The 17,489-nt window shown below is 37.9% G+C and overlaps 1 long non-coding RNA gene across 1 annotated transcript; it reads right to left on the bottom strand.

Moving 5' to 3' along the window:
* Positions 1-759: 759 nt before the first annotated feature.
* On the bottom strand, positions 760-8,407 carry LOC138011282 (uncharacterized). The gene is made up of 3 exons (XR_011124675.1): positions 8,324-8,407; positions 3,891-4,036; positions 760-864 (listed from the first exon to the last, which is right to left on the bottom strand). It is a non-coding gene; the product is annotated as an uncharacterized lncRNA (long non-coding RNA).
* Positions 8,408-17,489: the final 9,082 nt, after the last annotated feature.

Genomic DNA, 17,489 nt, shown 5'->3' on the forward strand with positions numbered 1-17,489 from the left:
GAGCGCCATCTTAAGCGCAGCAAACTCGATACGATACGATATGCTAACTTTATTTAGAGAGGGAGACGTAGTTACCCTTTATACTTTTCCAACTTGCAGCCCTCTACCTATACCACAGAAGGCAGACTACAACACCGGGAAATCCATGCCCTACTCTTTGCTACGAATGTGTGGGTTCTTTTACGCCCCAGAGGGATATGAACATTGAAGGATTGTGAGATGGTGCCTGCACTTTACCGTCCTTACCCGAGAAGATTAGAAAGTCTATTCCGTTGCAGATGTCATTACAAAGGCTGCACTTTCTTCTCCGAGTTATGTAAAGTCTCTGGGTGTTGGTCCGACCAGAGTTTTGATCCCTCCAGCTCCCGCACAGTAGCCCGATACCCAGTCGGTTGGCGGTTAAAGTCGGTTTTAGAATGGCACAGATTCGAACCTTTAAAGATGCCTCTTTTAACAATAAAGCGCACTTAAGTGAAAGCGAAAGCGGCCGGTGCATAGCGTGCAGAACTTATTTTTCCCCCAATTGCGGTCGGCGTGGAAGTTGGATTCACCCTCCCATTAACCTGTCGAATAGCACAAATGGGGTCTCCTACCATTATACAATAAACCATGACAGGGTGAGATTGTGTGTATCCTCTAACAGATCACGACAAATGAGAAGGTCTGTACAACTTTTCAAACTAATTAGAAACCATTTTACTTTTCAGTAAATGTACCACGCAGAACTTTGCAGAAAGCAGTGATGATAATTCGGACTTGCCTCGTTAGCTTTGGCTTCCAATGTCTCATCTCCTCCGCAGTGCATGTATGCTCAGTGGCTCTTTCAATATCCCCAAAGGAAGAGATTAAATTAACTGCCATAACCTGTTGATCATGCAGAGTTTTGCTTTAATTGATTCGTCATCTAGCATTTATATCTTTGAATTAGGAGCGCTTAAGTCCGTTTCAAACGTCGAACTTTTAATACATGTGCCGAATCTAATGCAAATGAGAAAAATATATTGTTTTCGCTCATTTGCATTAGATTCGGAACATGTCCGGAGCACCCAACGCCAATTTTCGGAAAATATCTGTTCGGAAGACGATTTGAGATCTAGAATTTTCGGAACATTTGTTGTAAAATTCCTTGCTTGCCTGCCTGTCCTAGGATTTTCGAACATCTAAAGCATGGTATAATTGCCCATTTTTAACGTGCCGATAACCCCAAAATATTTTTTGTCGCTAAAATGAATCTTTGCACCTGTTCAAGACGCATTGCGGTCATTTTTTCTTTTTTCTAACAAATCCTGCCATTTTAAAGGCCTTGAAAGTCGCGAAAATCCAAGATCTTTTGTTCACGACCGAGCCAAAAGGGGAGTGGGCCTATTTCTGTTTTTACGCCACAATCTACTTTGCATGCATTTTTACAAAGAGTCAATGCAATGTAAATCAGTTTGTGACGTAAAAACAGGAATAGACCCTCGTATTCCCCTTCTAACTCGGTCACGAACAAAAGATCCTTAGATTTTCGCAACTTTCGAAGCCTATAAAATGGCAGAATTTGTTAGGAAAAGAAAAAAATTGGCCGCAATGCGTTTTTTCAAAGATTCATTTTAGCGAAAAAATATATTGGGGTTATGGGGACTTGAACGGATTTTTACCCTAAAAAGGTCACCTAGAATTTTCGGGAGCCTACTTTCTGGCTGAAATTTTCGAAAAGGTAAGTTTTGATCCCTATAATTTTCAGATCACTAGACTTTGAACTAGGGAATCCGAACAGATGAAAAATTTTTAGGGGATAAAAATATGCCTATATCTACCGTTTAAATACTCAATTCGTTTAACAATGCTATGTTTAAGTGGTTTTCAACTATACTCTCGTTGGATGCCCCTGACAAGTAAGGTTCGATGTTTGAAACGGGCCTTAGATTGCAATTTCTGTTCCTAGTGAATGGTTTAAGGACGATGCCTACTGATTCAAAGGTGCTTTTGTGTGGTTTATGAATATGCGGGAAAAGCAGATCTTAACCAAGTGTTATTCAAATCCATTTATCAAGTAAAGCTATAATCCTGATGATCTTCGCAGTTATTAACGAAATTTTTAGCAAATATTTTGAGAAACCTGTAAATTTCAGGACTTCAACCGGGTTTGAACCCGTGACCTCGCGATACCGGTGCGATGCTCTACTGGCCAACTGAGCTATGAAGCCACCGACGTTGGGAGCTGGTCATTCGTGGGTTCTGATTTTCCCGCGAGGAAAGAATCAATGAGCGATATGATATCTTAAGTGAATCATACACCGAAATACTGTGACCGAGGGCACAGTTTTTCGCTATTCGGATCTCCCAGCGTGCAAAAAAACATTTTTTTTTTCTGTCCAGTATTGATACATTCTTACATTCTTATTATTTGACTTGATAATGAGTTACCGTGGCATCCGTTATACGCTCTTGATAGAACTAAACCAAAGGTTATCAAAATCTATGTTTGGAACAACTGGATCCAGGAAGAAACAAAACGTTCTGAGGTTAAAAGCTATGCATATTCTTGAGATCAGTAAAGCGGATGTTTTATATAATATAAGTGCTAACATCGAAACCGGAAGAAAAAGAAGTCGTTCAATTAACGTTAATGAATGTGGAAGAATAATTTCAAGTTTATCTCTAGCTATAGCTCTACACGAAATATTTAAGGGCAAAATACTTCATAACAAAGTTCACTGAAAATAGCTCTTATCATTGATAAAGTTCCAACTTCGTAGTAGAATACTTCAGTAAGGGATGTTAGATATATTTAAGTACATAACTGCTCTTTTCCGGGCGACGGTACAAAAAGTAGAGTGGACTTGCGGTATGGAATTTGGCCATGCATGGCATACTTGCGGAATCAAATTTTTATACCGAAGATAATGGTTACCAAATTTTCAAAAGAAATAAACTTAATTGATCTGCAAATTGTAAGCCTAAGCCCTTATTCGAGAAATGGTCGGCTGTCATTTCGGTTATATTTGGCAACCTTAAGTGTTTAGATTTGAATTGAAGCATTATTTAGGGGTTTTGCAAGTAATTTCATGGCGTAATGATGGCTTATAATCTATACGCCATTTTCCGATGTCTTCTGTTTAAATTTCAGTTGGGTCGTGCATTTCAGTGTTAACATTTTTGTCGAACTGAATCTAACCGGCTTCACGATAACAATTAAGCAGAATTTCTGAATGCCTCGCCAACCTATTATCTTTCACGTTCTTCTAGTCTCCGGAAAGTATCCTTTAAAGAACTTAAACAGACAACATATAAATAGCAGCAGGTAAAGGCAAAGTAAGATCTATACAGAAAGTATCCCAAACATTAAGAAAAGCTAACCTTAGGCCTAGAAACGTTTCTTTAGTCCTAATTAGGCCTAAGGTTAGCTTTTATGAATGTTTGGGATACTTTCTGATAGATATTCAAATGTTAATCTAAATGCAAATTAAATTGGCTTGACACGAAGTACTAGCTAAAGTAAGGGAGGAGTATTCTAGAATCATTTTCAGTGTTGTAGTCACAACATCTCCCACTGCTGAACGAGTGATGAATTAAAATGACATGATTGGCTTGTATAGTAAAACAAGCGAAAGGTCCGGCATCTCGATCTCTGCACTAGACTGATTGCGAGAGAAGAAAAGAATGAGGATCCTTGCGTAAAACTTTCATCGTAAACGGAACATTGGTTGATTGCTTCTATTACGATTTCAAACAAACAGAGCACTCGTCTGAAGCATGTATAATAGCTCATCTCAATCCTTCAGTGGTCACGAATTTTCTCGTCCTGCACTAACTGCTAACCTAGCACCATTTTCTTGTTTATGCAGAGTTAACATGTAAACCTCTCATAGAAACTTGTTGAAATGTTTTGTTTTTTTTTAACTTACTTGCTACAACAAAAAGTCCTGCTACGACCAACAAGCCAGGATTGTGCGACTGACATGATTACTGAAACTTTTAATGTCTTCAATCACTGCCACTTGGGTACTTGAGTGTATGAATCAGAGCACTATCATTGGACACTTCTTATCGGCTAAGAAAGCAAAACACTATGATTGGTTAATGGCCAAGTTAAATAAATTTTCCACCTCGCTATTTTAATTTGCCAACTTTCGTCTTGTTTTTCCGACAGCAATGAGCCACCTTCGAAAATACCATGAAACTCTTCGTAGAGAAGCAACAAACTCAACCCAAATATGACGCTGAGTCGGGGAATCGAATCCGGTGTCGCAGCGGTTTTGGACACCCCTGAAAATAAGCGTATTTTTGATTAAAGTGCTACGATGCCCAAAAAAAACATTTTTTTTTTTATTTTTCCTTGGATTTCAAAACTATGTTAACTAAACAGTAACTGCAATGCGTGTGTACGCGGGTGAATTAATATGCAGTAAGGGAGTTTCGGGCTTTCAGACTTTTAAACTCTTTGTTTTTTTTTCATTTTTACACGCTGAGATTTTAAGCTACTGAGTAAATGATGTCACTTTTCCCTAGATCCAGCCCTCTGAGGTCCAATCGGTCAGTTTGGATAACAATCAAAGCTTAACATTTTTTTTTGTCAAGTGTTGAGCAATCACACTATTAAAATCTCAAGAAAAGACAAGTAATTTTTTGATCATAGTAGCACTTTAAGGCAATAGAATTCCTCTGCAAATTGTTTTTAGTTGTAAAAAGAACTTTTACGGAAACTCAAGTCGAAATTTGCTTTTTCTCCTTATTAACAATTAAATTAATGCGAGAATTCATGACTGGAAAAGTTTGGTCATAAAAAGAACGAAAAATCCTCTGAAGCCTTGCAGTCAAGGAAACTTCTAACAAGGCGTTTTCAAAGCGAGTGGTGTTACTTCAACAAGTTCACCCCCTTTGTGAAAGCGCCGCCCATTCAAGTATCAAATGGAAGAAAAAGAACTATGAAAGAAACAGCTATTTACCAAAGGCCACGACTCATGCTTTAAACAACTTTAAAGTTACTGCTAACCTTTTGGGGTGCCTTCCGGGGAAACTATTGTAAAATTCCAGTAAACTATGTCACCACAAAAAGGTAATAAAATGAAGAATCCGAATATATGAACGTTTAAAGTTTATGATCGCTTTCTTAGCGCGCGCGAGGCTTCAAACTCAAAACCATACATGTTCACTTTGCTCAAATACCCACCGTCGCATTATCACGCACAACCAAACAAACTGTACTATTTTAACCTACACTCTATGGGCTACCAAAGAGTGTCGGGCTTTTAAGGATCTACCTATTGGTTTCCGAGAAAAGAAACTCTGAAAATTTTCCGTTTCGAGACACGTAGAGACGCGTCAAAGTAAACATATTTCAAATTTCTGAAAAGCCCGACACACTTTTGTACACCATTTTGGCGAAATTTCGTAAAATTCTGACAAATTAACGTACCCTATGAATTCATTTGAAGCGGACCTAGTCCTGGAAAAATAAACCCCGCGTTTCTGAGCAGAAAAGATTTTACACGTTTTCCCACCTTGTCAATGCGGGTGAGTAAAGTTACATGTTAAAACAATGGACGCTGAAACGGACAAGAATCGATGAGGGAGAGTTACATACGACCAAATAAAAGCGAGAACTGATACTTACAAACGCTAAACCTTACGAACAACAGAGAAATTGATTAACTTTTGATATAGACACGAGACCACGCAGAAAACTAACAGAAAACAAGCGTGACGAAAAGAAAACATATTTGCAAATGGCAGCAACAAAGATAGCAAGACAATAGAAACCTCATTAAGCAGAAAACAGTCAACAAGGCATGTCATGACCGGGTTAATAAACAACATCCATATGGATTTAATAACTTCCGAATATTTGTTATTTTTTTTAACTTCACTTCCGAATATTTGTTGTTTGATACAGTTCTAGTGCAATATAAGTAGATCATTGCTTATCATACTTCAATGCACAAGTTAACTGACCAAAAGCGTTGTTAAAAAGATCGTATTAAAGTCGAATTAATCAATGATTAGAAGATGGTTTCTCGTATTAATGCTACAATCTTGGACAAAACTCGTTGGGAAAATGTGACGCTCTAATTTGTCTGTGTGATAAAGAGTAAATTTTTCCTACTTTACCCCCTTTCCCCACTCCAATATTGTTTTAAAAAGCGACCAAAGGCTTGCACAGTATTTTGCATCGCATTATCAACATTAATATGGGGGGAAGGACCAATATATATTGTGAGTGCGTGCCAAATATGCTTAAGCTAGCATTTTTTCCAATAGTTTTGTCCAAGATTGTAGCAACATCAAACTATCACTTTATAAAATCTCAAGCTTATAATTTAATATTAAATATAGATGAAAAAAAAAAAAAACCTCACTTATGACTGGCTAAAAAGAGTGCATTTTGCACGTAACACGGGGCAAATTTTAGCTGTAATACGAGTACAACCAGAAACCCGTAAGGGTTGAAACGTGTAACGGCCCCTTGTGTGCTGGGAAAGTACCATATTTGGAACAACAAGAGCCAGAGGTTTCCAAATATGGTACTTAGCACTGAAACATTCAACCAATCAGTTCGCACTGATTATTCGGAAGCTGTGAACGCGCGTTACACGTTTCAACCCTTATGGGTTTCTGGTACAACTGAATTACAAATGGACTCTTCACAGGTATCCAAGTTTACAGTTGAATGACTTTTGGACGATATTTTCGTAAAAGTGTTAATTTAACATACGTAATCTGTTTCAATAAATCGGTTTAATGAACTTCATAGAAAATTAAAGCGTGGGCTGTCAAAATTCTACCTTTTTTTTAATATCATCAGTACGTCAATAACCCCTACAGGCCGCAAGGGCTCGTGCAAAAAATTTCGTCCGAAAAATTTGTTCGAGCTCGTTTTTGCAAAATTGCACTCGAGATAAAGGAGACGAATAGCTTGCTGTCTTCCCGGTCTGCTCTCATTACTGCACTGTGATTTCTTTTTCTTTCCTCCATCTCGAAAGAAGCTAAACTGAATCGAAAGTCAACGTGATTAAGTCCTTTTTTGACGCCAAGTTTTATTCTTCTTATTTCAACAACAATTTTCAATCCAATTTTACTAGAAGCCCTGACTTACTAATTTTAAGGAAAGGTTACGTTTATACAAACGGTGGCCGTGTAGCACTTATACAGAGTTAACTGAATAGAGTGTAATCGTGAAGTGCTAGATTTCTATCGCATATGAACCATGTGAGCGTTAGCCCTACTGATGGAAATGGGGCCCACACAAGGACAGAGAAGAACTCTGACCAGGGTGGGAATTAAACCCACGATCTTCGGGTTAGATCTCCGCCACTCTACCGACTGAGCTGCAAGGTCAGACGGGACGGCAGCCCTTGAGAACTGAAGATGTTAAAGTCATGGAAATGGACATGTACAAGTACAAGGAAAGGTTACGTTTATACAAACGTTGGCCGCTCACATGGTTCATATGGAATAGAAATCTAGCACTTCATGATTACACTCTATTCAGTTAATTCTGTTTAAAATATAAGTGCTACACCGCCAACGTTTGTATAAAAGTAACCGGTTTCCTTGTACTTGCACATGTCCATTGCCGTGACTTTAACATCTTCAGTTCCCACGGCCTGCTCCCGTCTGACCTGTTGTAGCTCAGTCGGTAGAGCGGCGGATCAGAGTTTTACTCTGTCCTTGTGTGGGCCCATTTCCATCAGTAGGCCTAACGCTCACATGGTTCATATGGGATAGAAATATAGCACTTCACGATTACACTGTTTTCAGTTAACTAATTTTAATACTGGTAACTATAGAAATTCAATTTGCACAATTTCACTTTCGGAAAGATCATCTGTCACCGTGATGCAGCAAAAATTGTTTGCCTATTGAAGTTACGAAAATTAGCATATGCAAAGACAACAGAAAAGAATAAATCTTGAAGCTTATTGATATATTTGAACCTCGCCAATCGGGATTGACGTCTTTCTGTGGACAGGGGGACAAGACAGGAGACGATCGAAAAAAAGCTCTTCGAGTTTTCGTCGCGTGGTTATGCAAAATTGCAAATTATGCGAATTATAGCTAAAAGTTATCACTGTTCTCCAGGAAGAGAATCTACAAAAATATGTAGCGCCCTAACACCGCCGCCAAAAACACTTGAGCCTGCTCGCAGGTTAAAAATATGTTTGTGATAAGCTGCTATCAAAATAATGATGATAACAATGATCCAAATCGCAAAAATCGTTCACATAAAGAAATGGATTTATTCAGTCATTACCGGTGTGGACGGTATAACCTGAAAACGTGAGGTATCTACCCAATATGACGACACTCGAATGCTAACCGTTTTATCTGCGATACTCACCAATACGAAGATCTTGCACTAAGATCACGGCCACTTTTTTTTGACTGGCGGATATTTCGTGAGTGTGTGCTAGCTCCTTCCTTGAAAGTCTTTTATAAGGATCTATAAGCAAAACATTCGTGCTGGTCATTCATCCGATTACCGAAATTTACTAAATAGTTTGTCGCACCACTTAATTTGAACAAAGATTGTTTCCGGAACCCTGCTGGACCCTGGCGTGAACAATTTTCTAATGATTTGTGTAATCATCCAAGTGTAGCTGCAATAATTCCCTCCCCCCCCCCACAACAATGCTGTTTGCTTTGTTTTCTTATCGCCAACACTTCCTTTTTTTCCGTTACCAACATTGACGGAGGGAGAGGGAAAAGTGCAAGTGGAAAATGTAACGTTAAGGTGATTTTTTTCATAATTGCGGTCTTCCCAGTTCAACTATGGTTATGGAAATTTAAAAATCACTTCACCCCTTCAATGTAAAGGCAGCTGGTCATGACAACATCCCGTCACGTCTTTTCAAGGTTGTTGCTTGTATCATGGCTAATCCACTCATACAACTATTTAACTCCTCGACTGGTGAAAAGTAACACCTATCCTTTTCAACGGAAATGTAGTCAAGTGACAACCGTTTGAGAAAAAGGGTGATGAAAACCTGAGATCAAATTATCGACCGATCACTGTATTGGTGGGCACAGTGTAACACATGGACTGGATTTGTACAAGATGGATTTGTAAAAGGTGAATTTGTAATTAAAACATGGATTTATAAAACATGGATTGTTGCTACCAATTCATACACTGAAAATTATTCGTGTTTATTTATTTATTTCTTATTTTTTGCGATATTCGGCACGCTCTTTCGCGTTTTTACTGGCTGCAAAATGTTCACTTTTTTACGTATTTGAGTTTACGGGAAAAGCTTGGTCCAGATATAGACAGTTACTATAACTAATCTGGAAAACGTTTCTGTTCCTCCTGTGAGGAATTTTAACGTTTCAAGGACATAGCGCCCAGATAGAATCCACTGTTTTATTCATATTTAAAGTAAACTTTGAATATAATGTCAACAAAGCAGAACCTTTTCTTTTGCGAACATGATCCAAACACGAGACCATCTTGTCATTTCCTAACCTGTCTCGACAAAAGTTTACGGCTATATAAGTAATGAAGCGTAATGCTTTATTTTTGGACAACACATGCCAAATTAACCTCTACGTCTACCCGGAGGATGAAGTGTTTAACAAATCGAATTACGACAATGATAAGAAAGCGTTATGTCTCCTAATTTAAGAACTTGTAACGAAGAAATTGATTTATTATAATCGTATCACGAGAAAAGATATTTCAATCTTCTATTAGAAAGAAAATCGACCAAACACTAACAACAATAACACCACTAGCAAATGTGGTTCTCGAAGCGTTGTTTGACTGAGCGGCGGATTCAACTTCTTGATGTAAACATCAGGGGCACCCAACGAGAATATATTTCAAACCATTGAACACAGCATTGTTAAACGTATTGTAATATTTAAACGGTAGATATCAACATATTTTTATCCCCTAACTTTTTTCATCTCTTCGGATTTCCTAGCTGAAAGTCCAGTGATCCGAAAATTATAGGTATCAAAACTTACCTTTTCGAAAATCTCAGCCAGAAAAAAGGCTCCCGAAAATTCTTTTTAGGGTAAAAATCCCTTAAAAATGGGCAATTCAAAGGCGTAGCTAGGGGGGGGGGGGGGGGTCCTGGGGTGCCCGTGATCCCCCCTTTGTAAGCCTTTTTCTTTGCAAACAACCTACAATATTCAGGTTGCAAAAATGTGAGTACCCTCTGTTTGACACAGTGTGACCCCCCCTTTGAAAAATCCTGGCTACGCCCATGCAATTATACCATTTTTTAGATGTTCGCAAATCCTAGGAGAGGCAGGCAAGCAAGAAATTTTACAGCAAATGTTCCGAAAATTCTAGATCTCAAATCGTCTTCCGAACAGTTATTTGACGTTGGGTGCCCCTGAAACATGACGCTGCACTTCTCCAAATTTAAAATCCGCCAAATAGGCGGACCCAAATGTCCCGCTTTTAAGCTCTTCTTTAATTTTTACTGAACTCCATGACAACTCTGGAAGCTCAAATGCACGTCGTCGTTTTTTAGTTCGAGATGGAAGCTTTAAAGAAGCCGCCATCTCTTTCTTCTCACAATCACCTATCTTCTCCCACGCAAAATTAAAATATGCAAAATTATTTTGACCTATGTTCGTCAAAGGTCTACCTACAGTGCATTTTTAAAATTCTGGTCTTTTGGCCGCCTGGTCGTTTGTTTGTCACGTACACTTTTGTTTGTTCCACGTTTGCTCTAGTAAAATTCCCGATTCCCCTAAAACGTTGGAAATCGGTCTGGACGAGCTCATTTTTTAACGCCATGTTTAATCCATGTTACACGAGACACCTTTTAACGCAACTTTGTTGCGGCAACGGAATGTTACACGAGACGATTTTTAACGCAATTCAGCGGCGGGAGTGTTACACACACCACCACCAACAAAATTCGGGCAACAATGTTGCAGGTTTTTGAATCGCTTTCAAAAACCTGCAACATGTTGCCGCAACAAAATGTTGCGTTAAAAATCGCCCTCTGCACCCTGTTACATGAGGCAACTTTTAACGCAACAATGTTGCGTTAAAAATTGGCGTTAAAAGTCGGCTCGTGTAAGATCACCTTAAGACATAAAAATTGTTGAATTAAATATATTAAGGCACGATGGAATTTGTTTTTTTGAACAAGAGAATGCCGAGAATGCTTACTAGCCGTAACTTCTCGAATGTTCTCAAAAATTCCCAAGTGCTAATATTACTCAACAATGCACGAACAAAATTTTTGTTTTCAGTACTTATTTATACGTGAAGTGATAAAATAAAATGAAAATAAAATAAAATAAAATAATTAAAATGAAAATGATATCGACAAAGAAATAAACAAATCAGCAGTCGAACTATGCCATCATGTTTCTATAAATCCACCTTTTACAAATCTTCACAAATCCATGTTTTACAAATCCATATTTTACAAATCCATATTTTACAAATCCATATTTTACAAATCCATATTTTACAAATCTACCTTTTACAAATCCATATTTTACAAATCCACCTTTTACAATTCCATGTTTTGCAAATCCAGTCTATGTTTTACAAATCCAATCCTGTCCATCGTTTACAATATGCCGTATTGGTAGCATTTGGCAAATTGTGGGGATTTCACCTGCCAGCAAACTGCCCTAACCCTAACCAACTTTACATTCTTTTGTATTTATGTTAATTAGACCTACTGCCCTTTGTTTTAAAACAAATATTCTTTTGAAATTTGCTCGTCGTAGCGAGGTTAGTAGGGCTTATTATCATTAAAACAAAAGAATAATTTATTTGACCGTCATTATGAAAGAGGTCTAAGGCGTCTAATCGAAGAATCAAGATTGCATTGGACCAAAGGGAGCACGCAGCCTTGGCTGGGATTGATCTATCAAAAGCGTTTGACCGCCTTCCTCTCAAGCCTTTCTTGTCTGAGCTGAACGCATATGATCTTTCAATCAGTAGCATAAATTATCTGAAAAAAACTTCTTAATCAACAGTTACCAAAGAGTCTATCAAAATTGGTGATGTTTTCTCTAGTTGGCTACAAACTCTGTGTTGGGCTCCTTGCTATTCAACATTTTTCTTCACGATATACTTTTTAAGTCCACCAATTCAGATCTCTTTTCTCATGCTGATGACACTCAACTTCTTCTCTCTGGACCTATAGACTTCACTGAATTATGATCTAGCTCTTGTATCAGAATGTTTCCAAGTGAATGGTATGTCAACTAAATAATATAATCCAGACATTAAGTGCCTCTTCATGTGGATTGGTAAACAATTTGAGAATATTTATGTCTCATAGATGGCACTGAACTTCAGATGGCTGATAGAATGAAACTACTTGGGGACTATATTGACAGTGGCCTTCATTTCAACGATGCATGTTAAGGAGATTGTACGAAAAATCAACATCAATCTTCAGGTATTGAGCGACATATAAACGCTGTGATTTACTGATGCGAAGAAGAAAAGTTCTTCCTCACTTAATCTATTGCTCAATTGTCTGGACCACTGCGGAAAGCAAAATGCTGATAAACTTGAGAGGCTAAGAATTCACTTTGTAACTTTTAAGTTGCTTTTTTTTAGAAACATTAAACTCTAATAAACGGGCCCGGAAAAAAGATTATTTAATTACTACACCTCTGAATGGCCTCAATGCCATTGACGTTGAATTCCGTAAACCTGGCCGTTATATATATGGAGGGCCCAAGAATCAGAAAGACTAGTTACATGAGTGATACTGCTATCTAACTGGGAATCTAAAATTTGTGTACTCGTGTTCATAAGTTACGCGTTGCTCTATTTAGCCAGGAAATGAGTTCGCACTGATGTACTCAAGTACCCGTGTCAGACTCTTTAACGCTGGGGACTGAGCACCCTAAATAGCATGACGTGATTGGCTGAATTAAAATTTATATCGGCCGCACTTCAGAAGCGATAGAAGCTAACAGAAAAGCTGCTAGCTGTGCTGATTTTGAATTGATCCCAAATTCGAATATAACTGAGACGTTTGGAAGGAAAACAAGAAACCTCTTCGTAATGTTCACGAGTGTGCCCAGCTTGCTTGGCTCGCCTAGCTTTTTCCGAAGACAGCCGTTGTCTCGCTTAACATTCCTGAAAGTGGTTTGTAGTGAAAACTATTACTAGTTAAATAACAGCAACTCACCGACCCATTTTACCAGCAGACATAAGAATTGAATAAAACAGCTCGAAACGCACCAATCACTGTTTACAGTCTTCGCAGCCAATGAGATCAGGCTTAACCGACAGTTGGCCAATAACATCACGACTTCGCAGACCAATCACATCAACGACCAGAGTATTTATATCATCTATTGAGGTTACGAAAATCACTAGACTCCGAAACGACGATCGCACACGTTGTCGAAACGTCAGTAAGTTTTACACTCACTGAATTTAATAATATTAATAATCAGTACATACCACACAAGTCAATACTGTTCTCGGCTAGCGCTGATTGGCTAACTCGGAGGTGATTATCCAAGTACATTGTACTATTGGTAATTCACACGTGCCTCGTAAGTTGTTGATTCCATTGTTTTATCTCCTTCGTATGGCAGCGATGCTCTATGTGCTTTTCTGCGTTTCCCACAGAAGATACTAAATTGACTTCGCCTGGCTGGTCACCTGGAGGTAGAAATGGCGCCTGTCCTGCTGCATATCCGTCACTTCCTTGTTCCTTCACAGGCAAGCTTACCTGTTGTAAATTATTGTCTTTTGTATCAAACTATACAGATCATCGAGAGAGCAGGGAGTGTGCTGTTGTGAGAGCACTCGCCTCCCACAAATGTTGCCAGAGTTCGATTCACAGACTTGGTGTCATGCGTAGATTAAGTTTTTTAGTTCTCGTCTCTGCACCGAGGCAAACGCTCTTTCAACTGAAACAAATGCGATATTAGCAAAATAAGAGAGTACAATCAATTCGGTCGCCAAGCATGGGCGGTATTTATTTCTTTCGATATACCAACTGGGCCGCCGTCAAAATTTAATTAGTTTCTACTCTAATTAACCAATAGAAACGGTTCATTTTCACTATACAGGGATATCATTACCTTCTGTCATTTTGATTAGTAAAACAGAGCAATTACTCGTTTCCCTGCCGTGACCATACAAGGCAACTTTGACTATATATGGTCATTGTAAGTGCGATGAAAATACGCTTGGAAAACAAACATGGCGGAATCACCATCGCTTCTTGGGCGTCGAATTACTGTTCAATTGGAAGTTGCCCCAGTTGTAGAAGTAGGATTGAAGATACAAGGTGAGAAACAGTTTTTTGCTTTACAAATTGGGCAAGGTAGTGAAACAATTATTCAACTTGAGCTTAGTGAATATTAACCGGTCAACACCTCTGAGTTTTAGTAAAAGGCTGATATCCAACGCTTCTTCGCATTGGATGATATGAAAAAAAAGCGCTTGCCATATTACGTTCTAATACAAATTGAAAAGTTCACACCAGAATTGATGTTTGCATGGGTGACGTCATTCTTGCAATTTACATGAGGTCATAATTTTTGTTGAGTTTTAAAACATGGCTCTTTAAGTGAATTTGTACACGCAGCGAAAGAACGAGTAAATTATTGATCGATTGAGAGAATAATGCAGTGAATTAGAGTTAGTCAAGGACAGACAAAAATATATTGATCACGATTAAGAGCGATTAATCCAACAGAAACGAAATTTAAGCAGTAGACTATTAAGAAATGTGTTTCTCTGACTACTTTTTCCATTCAAATGGTTTTCCAGCATTAACAAAAATCAGTGTTGTGCCAAACTTAGGGTGCGTTTCTTTGGGATGATCCGAAAAAGGATCACTGATCCAAGATGACTTGGATCACGGTGCATCAAATGAACCGATTAATCCACTCTGGGAAAGAATTTTTCGGTTCCTTGGATGCTCCATGATCCAAGTGATCTTGGATCAATCATCTTTTTTTTGATCACCCCAGAAAAACGCACCGATAATGACTGGTGCGACGCACGCAAATGCGTATATAGGAACATCAATTAATTCTTTAAAATTTGACCATTAATGCGTTTTTTTAATTAAGGCAAGATCAACAAGTTAATGAGCCTGCGGTAGGATATCATCCGCTCTTAGCCTGCGTATGCTCTTAATTCTTAAATTCTACCAATTAGGTGGCAAAATTCAAGTCACGTGCCTAAAACTGACAAATCACAGCGCTACGTTTTGTTATTCCGTGAAACTACGTATGCTGAAAGTGATCCGCCAAAATTATAAAATTCTCGCTCCCTGATTGGCCAGTTTTGCGATCTGATTGGCTAAACTTGCTTTCCGCTAACCAAACGATGAAAATACATAATAAACAATGAAAATCCCGTTTAGAAGGTCCAAATAGTGCTGTTCACTAATTCCTTGTGGGTCAGTTTCAATTTCATCTTGAATTCTTAGGAAAACAAAAATATTTCATTTACTACTGCCAAGAACTAGAATAAATAAACTTAATAATCAATTGTTTGTTAGTAATTGTTTGAATGTTTTGTTTTTGAATGTTTTGTTTTTCTCGGTGTTTGGATATCCGATGAAACACTCTTTCGAGTGTTTGATATTGCTTCTCAAAGGAATCAGTATTTTAAGAGATATTTGGGATCAAAGTTGGCGAAATTTTATGCTAATTAAGACTACGTATCCAAACTTCCTTCACGGTGATGATTTCTTTTGTTTTTGGCTAATGAATTATTAATGAGTTTGAGAAATTATGATATCAACTGTGCTATATACTGTTTGACTGTTGAATTAAATAAATATATTTCTAGTCATGTAACTTTTAATTAGTACAAATTGCTTTTCGTTGGCCACAGTCTGTTTGTTAAATTAATATATGTTTACTTATGTTAATTTCTTTGCTGTTACTTTGTGTGTTGAGTGTGTCTGTGTTTTTTGTGTGAAAGCCTGATTACTGCATTATTGTGAGCCCCCCTTGCTTTTGGGGAAAACAATGGTTAATATGTTTAAATAAAAAAAAATAAAAAATATATACACAGACCTTGACAGGCGCAGATCGAGTCAATAAACAATACTGATTAAAAAAAGGCTGCATATTGTCACAATCGAGTGTTTTGCTTTTGATTTAGTGACCCATTCCATTGTCTTTATTCCATTTTACCAGTTAAATTTTTATGTTGTTGGAACGGTAGAGAGCACTTATATAGTACATACCTTCAAAATCGTTCCAATTGCTGTGAGTTTTTCCATCACGTAATCAGTAGCCATATTGGTTTTCTAAAGCAAAAGAAAGAATATACATTTAAAAGAGTTAAATTCCCACATAAACCTTTTTCGTTTCCAATATGGCCTTTATTCCTTGTTTTTCTTTCCAATGTCTGCGCCATAACGTGTACATTGTAACAAATTCTTTTAAATTTTGCACACTCAAGCGACTCGAGTAGGAATTTAAAGAATGCATAGAGACTTAAAACCTATTTTTATCGGCCACACAAGCTATAACCTAAACAATCTTGCAACGTATATCAGACTGTCCAGTGGCTAAAATGTCAAAGTGATCCCATTTAATCCTGTGGCCCGTTTGGGTAATATGATCAGCAATGGCAGTTGACCGGCCTATGTGACAATAACACAACTGAACTTATTCAATACAAGGCAAAAAAATGGCATTCATTGTTTGTCAGTTGTTGAATTTTGTATTGTTTCTTTAAGTAATGATCCGTGTAAGGTGGATAGCAATTTCCTTTGTTATGCGGCAAAGGGGTTTTCCCCACATAGGAATGTTATCATTTTTACACAGAGAATGCATAAACCTACAGGAAAGCCGTTAACGCAATAAAATTCATTTACAGCCCAATTTGAAAGGGTGCTTTTTTGTGTTAAAAGATTTTGACCAATCACAAGAGTTGAAAACAAAAGCCAAGAAACGTTTACAATTTTACATGTTCCCCACATACGATTTCTGTGGAATTCATTTAAACTGAGACCAGATGAAATATGGAAGATGGTTGGAAAGTAAGGATGAATATAATACTGCTTTTATGAAGTTTTGTTAACTTTTGCTGTTTAAGCCAATCAGAAGTAAGTACAGACAATACAAAAGTTATCACCTTTTTGCATACCAATTGAATTCCAACATATTCGTTGTCGTTGTTGCTATCGTTCTTATCTGGACCGTTTCTTAACTGTTCACTATTGTTAAAGCGATTTCTGTCCCATTAGAGTGAATACATATTAAATTACGGGGTCCCACATTGGACTACCAAAACAAACAAATGGCCGCCAATTGGGGACGCAAAATGAGGCTGTTAAGCATAAAGACAAACTCCAATAGGCATGCTGCTTGCACCAAGTTCTGATTGGCATAACAAAAGACTCAATAATTGAGTCTTCAACAATAACAATAAAGCATATGAGGTCACACTGTAAATGACGGAAGCCATGTTAGTTACCTTTTCCTACCTTGCCGAAAGGAAAAGAGAGAGCCTGGGTTCGAAGCAGCTTTGTGACCCACACTAGTCCAAGAGGAGCGAAGTAAATGCCTTAAGTCACCAT

This window comes from Montipora foliosa, chromosome 7 (genome assembly GCF_036669935.1).
Source record: "Montipora foliosa isolate CH-2021 chromosome 7, ASM3666993v2, whole genome shotgun sequence".
Taxonomy (NCBI): Eukaryota; Metazoa; Cnidaria; class Anthozoa; order Scleractinia; family Acroporidae; genus Montipora; species Montipora foliosa.